The 19938-nt window shown below is 33.3% G+C and overlaps 1 protein-coding gene across 1 annotated transcript in view; it reads right to left on the bottom strand.

Annotated features, from left to right (window-relative positions):
• The window catches only part of LOC128680763 (facilitated trehalose transporter Tret1-like), an 80004-nt gene extending 65482 nt beyond the window's left edge, over positions 1–14522 (bottom strand). The window contains exon 1 of the mRNA XM_053764145.2: positions 14298–14522. The gene's annotated coding sequence lies outside the window, so the exon portion shown is untranslated. The remainder of the gene's footprint in view (positions 1–14297) is intronic.
• Positions 14523–19938: the final 5416 nt, after the last annotated feature.

Raw genomic sequence — 19938 nt, 5'->3', positions numbered from 1 at the left:
CCTCACCTCAGCGGGTATTAAGTAATGTAAGAAACAAATTACAAATAAAAAGAAATATTTGTTTTTGTCTTTATAAACTCCTTTTCTCAATTGTTCGTGCGTCTGGTTGTTTGTGTAACAACACAATAGATGATGACAGACATTCTTCACCATTGTTTTTGATAACGCCATCTTGACTGAGATATGTAAAGAATTTTCTTGTTATAATTATATCGTCAGCCATTTTTAATGTCCCCATTGCTGGGACATTGGCTTTCCTGATTCGTTCATGATTTTCCGGTGTTTTTCCGGCTAGTTTCCGGAGAGATTCCATAGAAATTTTCAATGGTCTCGGAAATTTTCCAAAGAAAAATCTTGCGAATTTTGCTGATTTTTGAAAAACATTTTTTTGTTGTCAAACACACTGTTTGTTGAAGGACTTTTTCGAAAATTTCTAAAACTGCGCGCTAATAGTATTGATCACAGCACATTTTATTCTCAAAAATACAGACTTTTTTTACGACGAAACGCCAAAAGAAACAAAGTAAATTTTAAAGTGTATCTAAGTATGTATATTTTAATAAAAAGATATGAGAACCCTGTGTACTCGTATACTTGGGTAAATAATATAGCTTAAACAAATACCTCGGCGCCTAAGATAAATCTTTTAGACTGGTTAGGATATGAATATTTAAACTAATTATTTGACAGTTTAAAATCGATTCCGGATAGTAAAACTACAATTTGGACAGATAAGTTAACGCGAAAAGCGATTGTTTTGGATGACGTCAGTTGTTAAACTATTAACTGGTGAAATAGGGTTGGCAACACAGAAAAATCCTTTTTGGAATGCAAAGACATGGACAAATTTTAATTTGTCTAAGTATGCCTAAACTAGTTATCCTTGATAAAAGATGGAAAGTCTAACAATTATGTACTTATATTAATATTAATAGTTCATGTTTGAAATTTTAAATAACTGTCTATACTTAGTGTCTTCGTATATATATATTAATTTATTGAAATTACTAATAACGAGTGATTGATTTTACTGTTGTCTGGTTTAGATTTTAAAAAAATACGACAATTGCTCCGAAATTGCTGTACTATAAAATGGCTGTACTGACGTACATAAATATTATATCATGTTAGTGATTATAAAATATTCTTGTTATGGACATCCCTAATCTAAGCCATTTAACGGATGCACGTTGATTGAAAATAATTGTTCCAAATACTCTAGTTAATAGACAGAAACTTTTCAATGTTCAAATAATTAGATAATTGTTACTTTAAAGGATGGATATTTTTACTCATTGTCGTTCGTCAAGAATGATAAAATCCTTGACGATGAAACAAGGAGATAATATTCTTATAACCTGGGCTCCGCCAATCAACGGCTGCGAGAGCAACCGAGAAAATGCTCAGATGAAAGAGAGACATGACATAGCAGAACTTCTTGAACTATTTTTCTTCTCCCATTTTAAACCATAAAACCAAAACCAAACCATATCATAACAATTCCGGTATAACATATTTTTTAATTTGTCACTTGATAAGAAAAAAATATTAAAAAAATAAAAAAATACAAATAACCATACTTCCCAAGTTTATATTTCATTAAATTTGAATATAAACATAATTTATTATCATTATACCTCCCAAAATGTGATTTAATCGAAGTCCCCAGTTTGATCGATGCGTCGTTACTTTTGTTGGAAAAAAGTCGGCATGAAACCGGAGAAAAAGAAAATGTCCGGTCTTTTACCACGTTCACTGTTCAGGTTTAATACAATGTGAATTACGGCAACAATATATATGCAACGTACAATGATGCAAATTACAAAGAATTATTACAATTTTTAATTTTTAATTAATTCTTTGTAATGAAAAATTCATTTTGTATGAAAGTAAAATCTAACAAATTATCAAAACTGGAAGCATACTTTACGTTCCTTGGGCCGGACATTGTCCAATGTTCGGGACGTTTTAAAAAAAAACAGTTACCGGACTACTGAATAAATTAGTAGACTCCTAAGTCTACTAACTTATTGTTCATGTTATTATAGTTATATTTCTGTTTCATTTCCTCATGAAGAGTGTAATTTGATATTCAGTAATTATAATTATGCCACCAATCCAAATGAGCTTTTATAATCTGTTGAAGTGGTGTTGGTGTAATAGTTAAGACGCCCGCCTGTGGATCGAAAAGTTTATACACAAATGAGACTAACGTATAGTAGTTTTCATCGATCACCACTTGCTTCCAGTGAAGGAAAACATCGTGAGGAAACCTGCACACTGGTTGATTATCAACTTGTGTGTGAAATAGTGAAGGCAATGGCAAACCACTCCATTAATAGTGCCAAGAGTGTTGTTGGGTGTTTCATTTCACGTAATAATGACTATGACTCAGCCATGAGGAATACGACTATGAATAAAAATAAAATGCTAAATAATATGAATGAAAATTTCTCATCTCTTCACTATTTCAATAAATACACGCGGATGAATCCGCGATACGCCTTTCACAACTAAATCGTGAGCTCGCGGTTGTAAAAGTACTAACACTTTCATAATACATAAATTCAAACAATAGAAAAGCTATATACAGATTGTTTATTTGTTAACGTGTATGGAATACAAAGTGGCGGTGGAAATGGCACAATCTTGTGGCATCTTGTCCAGACTTCGTAATCGTATAGAAAGAGTGTCAAAATGATACTTAAGCCTCGATTATCGAAGCATGATTAGCTAGTGTCACCATGAAAAAAGTTTATTATATCGGCCATGTTATAACCTGCGAGACTTCTTTCCTTAAGGTGATACATAACTGCCACCATCGCATTTTTACAATTTGAAGTCACAGTCTACTAAACCGAAAACGGTGGCCACCAAAATCTTCATAGTAAACTGTGACTACATTGTGTAATGGAAAACTGTAATACTTCGCAATAAATTCCTTTGTCTAGTGTAGAATCATTTGGAAAAAGGACTTTTTTGTTTTCGCTAACAAACAAAAGAATTTGGTAAAAACGTGATGGTGGCGCTAGTGTGCAGTTATGTCTTGTAAACTCGAAAGGATTCTCGATTTTTAAAGAAATAAAAATCAAATCTTTTTCTTACCAATTGACCATACACACTCGATAAGAGTGTAGAAACATGTTACTCACTTTTAAGTATAAGCGAAGTAAGTGCAATTTCATACTAAATATTGATTAAATGAATACAGATAATTGTAATTACAATTTACTTAAATAATATAATAATAGGGAGATCTACTTAAATCAAACTCTCCTAGCGTCCACGTGTTAGATCTATAGGTACCTATCACCACAAAAGGAGCTGAGTATATGCCTGAGTTTCAAAGGAGATAAAAATAATAATTTAATTCAAATATTATGTATGATCAAGGTATATATACTATATATTGATGTGCAGCAATGAATCGGTCCCTTATCGGTTTAGAGAGTGTCAATTGTATTGACTGTCGACTAAACCGGTTTCCACTGTAAATATATCAAAAGTTGGAACGTGGTGCAACCAGGGTTGTCTCTGAACAGAATATTAAAATTATGGAGTCTAATAAATTTCTTCGATCAACTTAATTAATATGACTTATCTAAAATCACTTGTTTTGCAATATTTACTAGTTGTTCAAAGAGCTGTCTGTGAGCTGTGTTCCATAGGCTATCTCTTTTTCGCAAATCATGTACGCACCGTGTAAAAAAAAGATGTGTGGACGCATGACTACATGGTAGCTCCCCTTAGCATAAACAATTATTTTTTTAAACTTACATGTTTAGATATAGCAATATCGACCGAAATTTTGTGCAAAATTAAAACTGATAGCTAAAGTTTAAAAGAAAATATATTATTTTAAAATAAAATATATAATTTTCTTTTAAACCTTCAATCAAAATCTTGATTATTTTATTCATATTATGTAAACATAGTTCTTCATAGTTTTGACGACCTCGGTGGCGCAGTGGTAAAGTGCTTGCCTCTGAACCGAGAGGTCCCGGGTTCGATCCCCGGTCGGGTCATGATGGAAAATGATCTTTTTCTGATTGGCCCGGGTCTTGGATGTTTATCTATATATGTATTTGTTATAAAATATAGTATCGTTGAGACAGTATCCCATAACACAAGTCTCGAACTTACTTTGGGGCCAGCTCAGTCTGTGTGATTTGTCCTAATATATTTATTATTATTTATTTATTTATTTATAGTGTTATTTTAAGGGGCACTATTTTGTATTTTGTATAATAATAATTAAATAATAATATTTTCACAAACATTTTGTGAAAATAATGACATAATACTCAGGTTTTTACAAATATGTTTTATCAAGCTGATTCTTATCGAAACGGGACATGCAATGTTGATTAAATATAGTGGGTAATTAAAATTCAGCTGTACATATTTAATTAAGTTTTTTTATCATTATCGTACATTTTTCTCCGATATTTTACAAGTACATATCATGCTTAATCCGTGTGCTTGTTTTGTTGAATAGTAACAGATAAATAGTCGAAATAATTATTAATTAAGCATTTTTTCAGTTTTAACACTTTCAAATTAAAAAATAACTGAAAAAGCTCGAAATAAAAATATAAAAAAAACGTTTTAGCAATCAGCAAAAAAACTTCAAGAATACGTAAAACTAAAAAAAATATACTGAAAAAAAAAAATTGTGGTAACCCTGTACCCATTGGTCTAGTAACTGTACTTAAGTAACGAACAGACATACTAATATATTTTAACAGTAAGGGCCAGCGTCGGTGAGAGTCAAACATATTTTAAGTTTGAAATTAAAAGGTACTATGTCTGTTGAAAATCTTTTACTCAAAAACAAAAATGGTTATATTCAAAGAAATTTAAGTACTTACTCCTGCACATTTTAATGAGTATACAAATTAAATGGAGAGCACGCTATCATCCCACAAAAACAAAAAAAAAAACACTATACAACATGTACTAGGTTAGTTTGTTTGTTTGTTTGAAATAGCTTTATTGCATAAGAAAACGTCAAGACATCAAAAATAGAAAAAGTACTGGCGACGGCGGACTTATCCCATATAGGGATCTCTTTCAGTCAATTGGCAGGAAAAGACATAAAAAACAAAGCGCTCAATTTCCGATCGATTCCAATTTATTGTAAATTTATTTATTCCAATTTATATGTATAGATTCTTAAAAAAGTCTAAGGTAATTAAGATTCAACAAGAAATGACAAACAAAAAGGAATGCGTGATTAAAGTTGGGAGAAACTTTTGCCCAACAGTGGGACTTAACAGCTAGCAAAAAGTTGCACCGATCAATTTGACGTTGACTCTAACCTGCGCACCGCAAACGTTTAAACAAAATGGCATACTTTGCGTTTTTCTGTGCAGGTTAAAGTTAACTCCTAAATTGACTGGTGTGACCCACTCTAAGTAGCATATTTTGATCTAACACCAACACAAGGTCACACAAAAGGTCGTCAGTCAATCTATTACATAAACTTCGACAGAATTCGCAAACAACTTGTTTAATTAGAGTAACCTTCTATCCAGAAGGTTACCAGAATGATTACATGCAAATATTCTGTGGTTATGAATAGATTTGCAAATTGCAAAAGTAAAGTCGAAACTGATAAAAATATTAAGTGCGTTTGAACTTCCATACGCCATTCTAATATTATAAATGCGAAAGTTTCTGTCTGTCTGTTCCGCATTCACAGCTAAACCGCTGGACAGACTTTCTCATTTACGCGGGCTAAGCCGCGGTTAAAAGCGTCGTCAATATAAATTTAATATCGAGTTTCTCGTCAATGAAGATTTTTTTTATAAACATGGCAAAGGTTGTGTCGTATAGTGAAATAAAATCTGTGGCAGGGATCAGAGTAGAATTGAAAATACCCCAAGCGACAAAAAAATATATTTGTTTTGATTTCTCAATACGTCGCCATATATTTTTCAAATCTGTAACATATTTAATTACACTAATAAAGTTTTCATTGTTTGATTGAATTGGTATATGATTTCGATATTCTCCTTTTTTATAGTCGGTTAAAAAGCAAAATCGAGGTATGGCCTAAGGCTGTTCTTTTAAAATTTCTAAATAGAAACTATATCATCGATCGATCATATTCATAGTTTCACTGTCAAATTGTTATTCGATTTGCAAAAGAAATTACTTTACTTATTACTAAAAGTGTGAGTATATTCGTTTTTTTTTAAATCTCAGTCATTCTTTTACCGCGTATGTATGTACATAAGTCTGGTAAAATTTATATCATGGAGGAAAGTGTAGAAATTATTTTATATAATAAAACTTGCTTACACGACTGAAAAACAATTAAGTAATATGTCAAAGTCGTACCTCCTAGGAACAAACACAAAATGGCCGTGCCATGGAATTAGTAGGTACTCCGATGGGCATCGTATATAGTGCTCGAAAATAATGACTAATACTCTAAACGAAATCTTCAGGTGCAATTTAAATAGGTACGCTGAACGGCATACTTCGTATATTTAAAGTTTAACCGTTTACAAATTTTGAATACATATTTCTATGTTCGTACAATACCTACCGAATATAGCGATGTGCTTGGAAAACAAAAGTAATGTTTACAAATTATTTCCTACATTTTTCCGATTTTTTCCCGTTGTTTTCTTGTGCATTGTGGAAGTGACAAGTATACTTCTACGTCTACGTTACTATTAGTTCTACGTCTAAAAAAGTGTCTTGAATTCATTATTCTCCCTTTATGTGTAAAGTCTAATTCAAAATCAAATTATGTAGGTATCAAAAATTACCTTCACAGGCACTTTTTCACGTCATATTTCTAAATCAAAAATTAATTTACCAAAGTCAGAAACTACTAGCATTTCGGAACGACCACCGCTGGGAAGAAATGGCGAAAGGAAACTCTTTTGAACAGCGTTGGCCAGAATGGTTTACAATTTTTTTTTAATATACATTTAAATATAATTTTTCTCAGTAATATAACATTAAAACGTATTTTGTAATTCAAATTCAAAATTCTTTTTCCAAATTAGGATGATATACATCACTTATTGACGTTTAAAATTAAAACTAAAAGTACCTATATTGCCGACTTCCAAAGCGAAGGTGAAGAAGTCGCGTAACAAACTTCACCGCAGCATTTTCTCCAAAAGTCTCAATGAACAAATGTAGGTCTTATAAGTATAGTCTCATAATTTAAATGTCATATATTTTTCGATCAAGTGAGAATCGGGCCCCAATATGAAGATTTCAAAATGGCGGTATCGTCCTTGAGACAAACTCAAATTAAAAAATTTATTCAAAAATTAGACGACTGACCACTGTTGAGAAGAAATGCCGAGACAACAACAACATTACAAATTAAGTACCATGCCAGAATACTCGTATTACCTTACTGTTTGTTACTCAATTCGCACGAGAAGGATTCGATCCAGGAACCATTCAATCATGTTGTAATAACTCGACATCATTAGTAAGATAGTCAGTTAGAATTTTATGAGCAACTAAGTCATAATCCCATCATTTTTCAATCGCTAGACCGCCGCTAAACGTATACTGATACAAACTAACGATTTCCGACATTGTCGATTGAAATCTATATTTATGAGCCAACTATAAACTTCGATTTGTTTTGCTTAGGTAAGGTATCGATTCTGCTAACGTTAAAGCTAAATTGTATAATTCAATAGATTTTCGATAATCATTCTTATTTTCACGTAATAAGACTGCTATTGAGACGCAATTGTGACGATAATAGGTAAAGCGTAATGAAATTGAATATTGCATATTTTATCCAATTATATTTTACCCCTTGATCGTTACTTCATATTTGGAAATTGGACATTCACAGATAGTTTTTATGTCATATTCTAAAATATATAATAAATAATAATTTTAAGTTAAACTACAAACTACTAGCTTTAACCAGAAAAGAAACGTCAAAGGAAACACATATTCCGATGTAAACAAGGAACCCTTATATTTTCGTCATGTCTGTCCGTCCGTCACCGGCTTGGCTCAGATACTAATACTATGAAACTGTAATTTATCAAAAAACCACAGATAACATTAGAAAATAACCTCTCTCCTCCCTCCTCCTCCTCCTCTAATAAATAATAACCCTCTCTCGAAAACTTTTTTTACACTCGCATACAAACTCACACATTTTAATTATTTAGTTTCAGCTTGTTAGTGACAAACGACCGTGCGATGTGGAGACGAAAATGTAGGAAAGCGAACTCTGGGCTCCGACGCTCAATGGTTGGAAGGAACCGGGAAACGCTCAGGTGGGAGAGAGACAGTTTCAGCGTATTTGTACAACATCTCACAAAGTGCAGTATCACTGTTTATCTGGATATAATCTTAGATACTGCTTTCCACTCCACACCCGAGATAGCGCCCGCTTCCTTTTGATGTTAATCTTAAGCATAGGTACCTAGTTGTGATGTAACTTTGATCTCTGTGAATGTTTTACATCAAAATCACAGCATATTTACACTAGATTTTTTTTTTTACAAAAAACGCCGTGTTTAACACAAGTATAAATAGATCTTGTTGCATTGAACGCGTGACAAAAATGTCATCAAAACGCTCAGATGAGATAGAAAGAGTTAGATAGACGTAGATATGTCCTTTCTTCTCTTGTCTTTCTATCTCATCAGATCAGTGAGTTAATCCTAATTAGTTAAAAATTATTAGTTGGAATACTTGGAAATCATCGAAATATACTTCTACTCTAAGAGTGACTTAAACCAGTCAATTTTGACGCTCAGGTTAACCTCAAAGTTGAATGGTGCAACCCGCTCTAAGTTTGCAAGCAAGGATTCGACCAATGCATCAAATCTCATCAATGAGTCAACACAGCCAATTGCTGATCAAAATTCGTCAGGAAGTGACCTACTGAATCGCGTCGCGCCTTCTGCTCAATCAAATTCAATTTATTGGATGCGATTACTTCATTTAAATCCGGCGATGGCACAATCGGTACCCGAATATAATCCAACAAGATCTCATCAGTATAAATCGGAGAATAATTACGTGAAATCAAAGCGTAATTTTTACCTACGTGAAGTTACAATCGTGTCTCAATGATCTAATGACATAATCTTTGGTAAGCTACTCTAAATAGGTATTTCGCAAAATCAACAGATAAATCGATGTTTTGTCTAATCAATGGAATAATCCAATATTCAGTTCAACAGTAAAGAATTTTCATGTTGAGCAAAAAAAAAAAAGGATTTTTCTCGCCATTTCGAATTCTATGTAATTACATCTGGTCGTTATCGCGGACCGGAGTTCCCGGGTTCGATCCCCTGTCCGGTCAGATTGGGAGATTATCTTTTTCAATTTGACCTGTGTTCTTGAATATATAAGTATCTATACAATACAAGTAGGTATATTATGTTCGCTTATGATGTAAAGAATAATTATCGTTGAGTTAGCTCATATGCTACGCGAGTTTCAAACTTATTTTGAGACGAACTCGATCTGTATACTTTACCATACATTATCATACTTTTTTATAAGGTCTTAGATTTGACATCACAAAAATTATTACCTTCCTACACTGTTGTGTACCGTTGGTATATCTATATAACATTGAACTGAATTCCTAGAAATATCATAACCTCGCATGACGTAATCGGTACACTGGTGTTTTAACTTTTAAAATATTATCGTAACTGAATTTCCTTGTAGTGGTTCCATTATTTTAAACTACTAGCTGCCCGACCCGGTTTCGCTCGGCTAAAAACATAGTAAATAAATAATATACCTAAAACACACTATATATTGTTGAAAACTGCATGAAGATCCGTGCATAAGATTTTGAGTATATCGTATACAAACAGAGGCGGTAGAAGACTTTGTTTTATAATATGTAAGAACTATACTATCTGTACCACGGGACTCTCCATGAACGGTATTGGGATAAAAAGTACCAGGGTATTTTATCCCAAACGCTCCCATGCTTCAAAATACTTATTTACCAAATATCCAGTAGATTATTCTAAATTGAACATGAGACATTCATAACATAAATTAATGGCGTGTGGTTCCACTCTATAAGAGGACCGCTCAATATCCTGAGACTGAGTACTTTCATGAGGTACTTATTCACGTACGAAAATATTTGACGTTTATTACTTATCCAGACGAAAACGTCAAACTTTTGAAGTCAAAATATTACCATGGACGAAACCACAGAGTGAAATAAAAAAATATAAAAATCTTTATGTCGAGGTGTACACGAGCATAGCTCTTAATAGAATAAATAATATGTACTTATAAGTAGATAATGTGAGTGATACCTGCGGAAAGTTTATGTGTGTATATTTAACGCAGGTGATGGATTAACTCAAATATTTTATGCGGGCTTTCATTGTATCCGCCATTTTTGTTTTTATACCTACCATAAATCTAATCAATCAATCGTTAAATCTATCTATTTTTGGCATTAAAAGGTTCAACTCTGTACATAACTAGTTATTTTAACGAAATGTCAGTCTTTCACCTTCCACCTGCCTTTTATAGTCGTTATTCAGTTTTATGTCTCTGATAAAAACTAGCTTCATACCGCGATGACACCCACGTAATTATAAAAAATACTTACGTTTGTGCACAACAGCGCCATCTACTTTAAAAAGCGCTATTGCATATCACAGACTTTTTTAAAATCCTACGGGAATCGCGTACTTTCGGGATAAAAAGTAGCATATATGTTAATCCAAGGTATCAACTACCTCAATAACAGATTTCATTAAACAATATCCAGCCGGTTGAGCGTGAAGAATTAACAAACATGCTCATAAACTTTCGCCTTTATAATATTAGTGAGATGAAATAAGATAAAGGGACATATTCTACAATAGGGCTTCGCTCTTGTGGGATTTTCAGGATAATAATATAGGTACCTATTATATCAATACTGTCATGAGTGTTTACCGGCATTGTGTGCCTACACCTGGTTCACTGTTGGAGTGGCTGGTAATCTATCAGGTTCTCCTAGCACAGACACCTGTCTCTCACCTAGATCATTATTTTTATTTATTTTACGACCTCGGTGGCGCAGTGGTAAGGTTCTTGCCACTGAACCGAGAGGTCCCGGGTTCGATCCCCGGTTATAAAATAAAGTATCGTTCAGTTAGTATCCCATTACACAAGTCTCGAACTTACTTTGGGGCTAGCTCGATCTGTGTGGTTTGTCCTAACATATTTATTTATTTTGTAACTGCACGGTTCACCTAATTTCTTCAAATTTATCAAATTTCAACCAGTAGACTTTGAGTTCCTAAAGATCTTTAGTAAAATTGAGCTCACACAATTTCTAACTCTAGAAAACATAATCCATAAACAATATTATAAATGCGAAAGTCTGTCTGTCTGTCTGTTCCACTTTCACATCTAAACGTTGGACCAATTTTGACAAAACTTGTCATGCATTTAGTTAAACACCCACATTCAAACATAGGCTACTTTTTTCCCACAAATCAACCCCCAAATGACTAAAATGGGGCTGAAAGTTTGTATGAAAATCGTCTGTTCCGCTTTCGCAGAAAAGTTCACGCGGGCGAAGCCGTGGGCAAAAGTTAATACCAAATAAAATAACATAATAGCGTAATCTTCTATACGTTGCGAAGGCGAATTTATCTCTTTTATTTCTTATCGAGTATGATATTTTATAGATAATTTAAATAGATTATAGTCATTGGAAGTGAGAATTTCTTTGTTTTAAAGAGATATAGATAAAAAAATGCACAGGACTTATATATAAATAATTGTAAATTGCTTTCATGACAATTATGATGAATAACTTAACTTAAAATGAATTTGTACTATAAATATTATCCTATCCCACTAATATTATAAATGCGAAAGTTTGTGAGGATGTATGTTTAAATCTATTCGACAGATTGTTATGAAATTTGGTTAGAATATAACCTGGTACTTTTTATCCCAGATTTCCCACGGGAGCCAAGCACCAGGACGCAGCTAGTAAATCTATAAACACACATAGACTGATATATCAAAGCTAAGGCGAAAATCCTGCATGTTGAAGATTAACAAATTCCTGAGGGGCATCACAGACTTGATACAGGAGTTTTTGGAACACTGGACTAAATTAATTTAGGTATTAAGTCCTTTATGCTAATAATTTATACAAATTAGTAATAAGTTACATAAATTTGTAAAAAGTAAAAACTTGAAATTTGCCAGAAAGACATTCTAACTGTTTACTGTCTAAATATTTATTGAGTCTAAATAAATTTTAAAATGAGGTTCTTTACGATAGAGTATTCTCCTATGTGAAGACTAAAATATGGAATTTTGGAAATTCCGTGCCTAAAGGGATGAAATGGGAACAACTTTGTAAGTTTCATATTTATTTTTCTAACACAGGCGGACCTGCGTGCAAAACCTATATAGTTACACAGTAAAATAAATATAAAATTAAATAATTTGATTAAAATACAATCTCAATAAGATGATAACTTTGTAACGACTACAATAATGTTGATAACATTGTAATAAACGTTATGTTATAAACAATTTGTAATTTAATATATCACTATCAAATTCATTATTAGCTTAATGATTAGATAGACAGGTAGGTAGTTTGTATACTCAAATATTATTTTGCAAAACAAAATTTAAAATTGCAAAAAAAAAAACTTTTGAGACTTCGCTCGCTTGAATTACTCACTGACAAAAATAGTAGCTATGTTTGAATCATCAAAATCGATCCAGCAGTTTAGCCGTTAAAACGACAGACAGACAGACTTTCGCATATAATATTAGTATGGATATGGATTAATTTGAATTTTCACTTAAAATATGGTGAAAAAGTTTGACGTTTGTTACTTATTCAGACAAAAACGTCAAACTTTTGAACTCAAAATAAATACCATGGACAAAACTAAAGGGTGAAATAAAAAAATATAAAGATCTTTATATTGAGATATATACGAGCATAACTCTTAATAAGAATAAATAATATGTCCCTAAATGCAATGTAACTTAGAAAAAAAATGGGGAGAAATAGATACAGAGGCTGCGATGAAGATAAAGAAGAAAAAAATAAGCGAAATACAAACAAAATTGTACAGAATTTCAATGATGCTTGACCCGGCGGCGGACAAAACAAAAATTGTAAAATTTTTTTGTCAAACTCAACAGCAGCGACGCCCTCACCGGAACATTACGACGACCTCGGTGGCGCAGTGATAAAGATCTTGCCACTGGACCGAGAGGTCCCGGGTTCGATCACCGGTCGGGTCATGATGGAAAATGATGTTTTTCTGATTGGCTCGGGTCTTGGATGCTTATATATGTATTTGTTATAAAATATAGTAACGTTGAGTTAGTATCCGAAAACACAAGTCTCGAACTTACTTTGGAGCTAGTTCAATCTGTGTGATTTGTCCTAATTTATTTATTTATTATTACAGTTTGTTCCTCTGTATGTAAATTATTAACAATTACAAAATTGACACATCAGTAAATAACGAGTGAGATTTTATCAAGCACTTTCTTTTCCCTGAACAAATGAGCGTATTTTTCTTCCGAGATACTTCGTGTAAATTAAAGCAATTTACTTTATTGACGAATTCCAGAGGACGGAACGGCCGGATATTTTAATTGATTGTCTCTACTTAATAACTATCACTACAAAGTATAAATGAAAGTTGATCTTCGTTTCTTTCATGACTGTATATGTTGGGACTTTATTTCCTCCAATGATTTTCGATGTAGTTTTCCCCAATGAATATCAATGATATTATCAGTATTCAAAATTGGCTCACACTTATAGGATATTTTTAGAGCAATGTTAATTTTCTCCAATATAAACACAATCTATGGTGTTTTGATAGTAATATCAGTCATTGATATCGCTATCTTAACGTTATCTAAAACTCTTACAACATGAATATTAACTTTGGACGATGAAAAAAATTTCACATAAAGGAAAGTCCCACAAAACCCATCAATCTTTAACTGCTTTAGGAAATTCTCAGACCAATAATGAGTTTGTTATCGCAAATATCCCAACTGACGAAGCGATAACGTATGTAAACACAGCTCTGAAGTTCAAGTGCGTCTAAACGCATTACAATCCAGCACTATAAAACGAATGTTTCAAGCTAACTATAAAATCTTTACGACTGTGTAACAAGAAACAGCCCCTTAATTATAAATTAAACTAGCAGAAAACGAAGATGAAAGTGTTGATACAAGATGTTTTAAAAAAGACGAACGAAAGAGTCGAACGTAACAATGGTGGCATTGATCGTTTGAAATTCACTCACCATGCAACACAGCATCACAAATGGACCACACAATTCACTTCACGTGTCACAAGTTTCAAAAAATAAATCAAAATTCACTGGACCTAGAGCACACCCTTGCGTAACCCCGTGTTATATTTTTTTTATTTTCGTATTTCGATCGACGCGTGCGATCATTGAGCGCGTGCCTTCGAATAGCGACCGGTTCGAACAGTGAATGCTGACTGACTGAATGTGCGCGCGCGCCGCCGGCGTCTGTCTATTCCCTCTCTGTTTACTATACACCATGTGCAACATTATCAGACGCTTTTATCAAATCTTCAACTTTATCGCCACTGAATAGAGTGACATTTTGATTGACGGTAGATTTTATAAGTTCTTATCTGTGTTAGTAAGTCGGACACATGTATTTGTCATTCATAAGAATGGAGTTTAAACTAGAGCTTTCGTTGTTGAACGCTTCTTTATTGTAGCTTTAATTGATGTTTTCAATTGCATGATATGTTAGCGTAAGTCCTTGTGGGTTTATTCGTGTTTATGATTCATTATCTGTCTGAGAACACATGTTTTTTCCGTCATATCTCCTACATCTTACGTTGCCTTCTCGGAATGGTGTAATATTAGTAGTACGTTTGTTTTTAGGCACATTATTTTTACTTGGAAGTTCGATTCCGGTGGCATTGTTCCAAATGAAATTACTAACAGACGCAACTAATTATATGTTATATTTAAATAGGCGTAGATAGCCAAATAGATTGAATTTAGTCTTTTATTACAAAATGAGCGTAGATGAGGAATAGTGCTCTGATAATGTACTTAGTTTTCCTAAATCAATTTCTCTGAAGCATGTATTTATCCCATTCATATTAAGAAAGGAAAGGCTTTTGAGAGCCAATCAACCACGGGCTGATATGTAGTGGTTTTATTTTAGGGCGCTAACCACAAGAACAATAAGACAGAAAAACAACGCATTGCTGTAATGAATAATTGAACTGATGGAAATAAACATTTTATTTATATGTATTTCCTGCTATTGAATAATATAGCAAAATAGAACATGACTAAACCAAAAAACTATACAAACAAATCAATTTTCAGTCTTAACTCTCGGAATTAAAGTCCAAAATACAAAAAAAAAAACAAAGCCAAAATAGTAAAGAATGCACTTTAATTCATACCGATTACGCATATTGCATTTTAAATAAAAACGGAACTTTGCAAATTGGACTTAACCATGACGGCAATAGAGTTGATAATGGTTGAATTTTTGTGGTGTTTTTAAAGATAGATTGTCCCTACTTGTCATTCATTGTTGGTTCATGAATAGAAATAATTCGGTACAGAATAATGGCATGTAATTGGTATAAATTCTCGTTGTATGCCCTCTCTGTAAAATTAGTTTTAAACTTTTGTTATTTTCTTCGTCATTAAAACTATATAAGCGCACGAATCACGCGTGTAGTCATATGGTTAAATTAAAAAAAAAATTGTAGCTTTTTGAGAATTTTGATTGGGTACTGCCAGTTATATAAGCATACATTACACATGTACCTAGAAATAAAGACATAAAAAAAAATTTTCACAATAACAACTGAATCAATGTGAATTATATTTTTACGATAGTTTTATTGCGGGATATTTTGTTATTGAGAAATATCCGTAAAATGGAAAACACAAGAACATACAGGGTGGATTTTTAAAAGATAGACTTACAAAAGAGGAATATTTATCCCATATATTGTTTTATTACATATCAGTTCATGCGAGCGAAGCCGCGGGCAATAGCTAGTAATTGATACAATAGTTGTCGATAAAAACGACTATACCTGAATCAGATTGGAATACAAACTCATGTGACACGAAGAGGATTCAAACCTTTTGAATTTGACCTTTTGATCACATTCGGGCGTCTTAAACACTGGACCATCACGTTCAGACTGACAAGTAGATGATCCTGAACGAACGAATGAATCAAATGCTTTCTCACTTCTTGTTTCATAAATTCATACACAATGCTACACGTTGTGATCATATAAAATTTCAAAGTATACTTATTACCTACTTCTGAAGCTAATAACTAAAAATCAGCGTTTTTGTGTTTTTGAAGCGATGGTGGTGTAATGGAAAGCCCACCATTGTGGATCGAAAGGTCTCAGGTTCATATCCTACTCGTACCAAATGAGTTTGTATACCAATCTGACTCATATATAGTAGTTTTCATAGCTTCCACCACTTGCTTCCGGTGAAGGAATACATCGTGAGGAAACCTGCACACTGGTTGACAATTTAGTTCCCAAGAGTGACGACTACCTGCCACTATATGGCGGTAAGTAGTCGTAAAAGTCATGTCAGATGCCTTTAGGCGACTTGAATAAAATTTTACACCAGTGTTAGCAATAACACACTCGATATGATGATGATGAGTGTTTTTGTACTAATTGAGTGCAACAATGTTATTCGGATTGCTGCAGAATAACATTTTGATGCATTTTTATTTTTATTTTAATGTGTGTTTTAAAAGCGGTGTGAAGCGGTGGTAGTGTAATGGTTAAGACGCCCGCCTGTGGATCGAAAGATCCCAGGTTCGAATCTTACTCGTGCCACATGAGTTTGTATACCAATCTGACTCATGTATAATAGTTTTCGTAGACCACCACTTGCTTCCGGTGAAGGAAAACATCGTGAGGAAACCTGCACACTGGTTGATTATTAACTTGTGTGTGAAATGGAGGAGGCAATGGCAAACCACTTCATTAATAATGCCAAGAAAGTTGTTATGTGTGTTTCATTCCACGTAATGACCACGACCCTCAGCCATGAGGAATACGACTATGAAGAGTGTGTTTTAATTTTAAGGATTTGTTGTATCATATGTATTGTGCCTGTAGCAGTGTCAACATCAAACCTGTCTATCCATCAAATGTCGTTAAATATTGGCATTATTTCGGCTTAGGTGCCATGATTCAGAGAAATTTGATTCAAATCCAAATAGGTACCTTTAAAGCAATATCAATGAATCCTGTTACTCCCACGGCACGTCATGTGATGGCAGTTGTCACAGAATTTGAAATAGTAAAGCAAATAGAAGTGTCATTTACAGATAGCATATGCAATATTTACTGATACCAGATACCATATACATATATATATTATTATGCAAGGTGTTTTAACACTCGAAAAAATTCACATATAACTAAGTAGCTATTTTGTCTTTTTTCTTATTTTTTTTTTGCTTATTCTGTGATTATATTGTGGTACAAATAAAATACTTATATTTTCCCGTACAAGGCGATTAAGGGACAAAAAGTTTTGAAAGATACGCAATAGTATTCCCAAACTTCGGTTCGAGTGTAACAAATATAAATTTGATACATTTAAAAAATATATATTATGCACAACATTTTGTAATTAGGAAAAAAATGGTCTTCGCTAAGTTAGCCAAAATTTCTAGCATAAATAAGCACGCCTGTCTTCCGCTAATCCGAAGTAACGATAAAATAAAAAGGTTTAAGTAGTGCAACTGCCTAAAGTCAAGAGTCCAATATGACTTATTTCAACAAGCGAAAAAATAACACTACTTTGACACTTCTATTCTCTAATTTAAAATTACTGTTATACGTGTGAATTCACTCAGGGTACAATAAAATACGTCGAAGTCGATAGCCACAACATTTAGTGTGCGCAAGGCGCGCGTCAGCGGAGCCTCCCGCTGCAGGTTAGTTCGTGCGTTAGTTAATTCGTATTATTACAAATTCTATGACAATTACAGAGTTACAGCCACCTTTGTAGCTTATTTCCTGGTTTTACTATCGTCCCAACACTGCTGAGGCCCACTTGCATGTCTGATGTTACAGGAACGAACTTATCTTGTCCAGTGTGGGCGTCGCTACTGTTGAACAAAATGTCTTTTATAATTGACTTTTGGAAGTTTCTAATTTTAATCACCGATAGAGTAACCCGAATTGACTTCATCGGGTAACCACGCCCTCCGCTATCTGAAGGTCCTGGGTTCGATTCCCAGCGCGGGCATACATATATATTTAACTGTGACCACAAATTCTGTTGTGCCCTTTCTGTATACAGACCCGTAATATAAGTATCGTCTCGGCTTCGCTCGAGTAAAAACATACAAACACACATAAATAAATTGCACGCCTAAACCTTCCTCAGGAATCTAATCACTATCTATTGGTGATAACCCCATGAAAATCCGTGAAGTAGTTTTTTAGTTTATCGCGAAAAGACAGATGCTGGATGGAAATTGACTTTGTGTTAATATGTAATGATTAACACATGCACTCACGCATGCGCAACACAAAATTCATATTGTCACACATACAAACTTAAAGCTAGTTTTGACATGGGCAAAAAAAATATTGTGTTGACACGGTCATTACAAATGAAAACAACACACTTTCTTTGCCGACATAAATGGAACTTTAAATCAAATGAATAATGTTGATTTTACATTTACTATACAACCCCTTGGACAATGTCTTGGTTCCGTACCACTGACTTTTGTGGGAAGAAGGGTTACCTTAAAGAAATACCCGGAAACAAGCTCTTATAAATTTATTTTTTTTTAATTGACGCAACCAAGCGTATAGTCCACCTGTTCATGTGCATATTAATGTTATTGAGTAACAATTATACTGTTTTTTAATTAAAAATTAGCGTTTGCCTGCGCCTGCGCCCGCGTGTGTTTCCCATGTTTTATTTTCTATTACACTATCATTCTCCTTACGTCAAATTATATGTATATGTACGCAAAATTTTGAAGACAAGAGTAACAAACAAACTGACTTGCATTTATAAAATTAATAGAATTAGATTTGCTATATTGGAAGTAAAACTTATAATGATGTACGACTTGGAAAATGTTATTATACAAATTTTTTCGAGTGTTAAAAAAAATATTATTTTAACACTCGAAAAAATTCACATATACCTTATAAGTACCTATTTTGTTTTTTTCTTGTTTTTTTTTTTTGCTTATTCTGTGATTATATTGTGATACAAATAAAACACTTATTTTTACACAAATAAAATACTTAATCTGTATATAAAATTTCCACTTGCTACTAATAATCCTTTTTTTGACGACCTCGGTGTCGCATTGGTAATGTTCTTGCCACTGAACCGAGAGGTCCCGGGTTCGATCCCCGGTCGGGTCATGATGGAAAATAATCTCTTTCTGATTGGCCCGGGTCTTGGATGTTTATCTATATATGTATTTGTTATTAAATATAGTATCGTCGAGTTAGTATCCCATAACACAAGTCTCGAACTTCAATCTTCTTCAATCTGTGTGATTTGTCCTAATATATTTATTTAATCCTTAAATTCTAACAAACTCTCAGTTAAAAACGGTGTCATTGCTCAGTATTTTCGTCAGTCTGAGAAATGAACAAGCTCAAATAAAGATTTAACTCCAAAACTACTCTGAGATAAATACGTCAGCCACAAAATAAATAATTCGGATAAGCTCTGACTTCAAAGCTAGGGACGTCACGGGATAAAGAATGTTAAAAGGGACTCTGAAGTAAGGGATAGTGTCAGATAGCGGTTGATAAGAGTAGCGGGAACGTAGGCCAGGGGCTAGTAGACCTTCTGTTGATTTATTTAAAAGTTTCACCCGAAGTAAATCAAAATCAAATTCGAA

The sequence above is a fragment of the Plodia interpunctella genome, chromosome 25 (assembly GCF_027563975.2).
Source record: "Plodia interpunctella isolate USDA-ARS_2022_Savannah chromosome 25, ilPloInte3.2, whole genome shotgun sequence".
NCBI classification, from domain to species: Eukaryota; Metazoa; Arthropoda; class Insecta; order Lepidoptera; family Pyralidae; genus Plodia; species Plodia interpunctella.
This window is presented reverse-complemented; position numbering and strand designations above follow the sequence as displayed.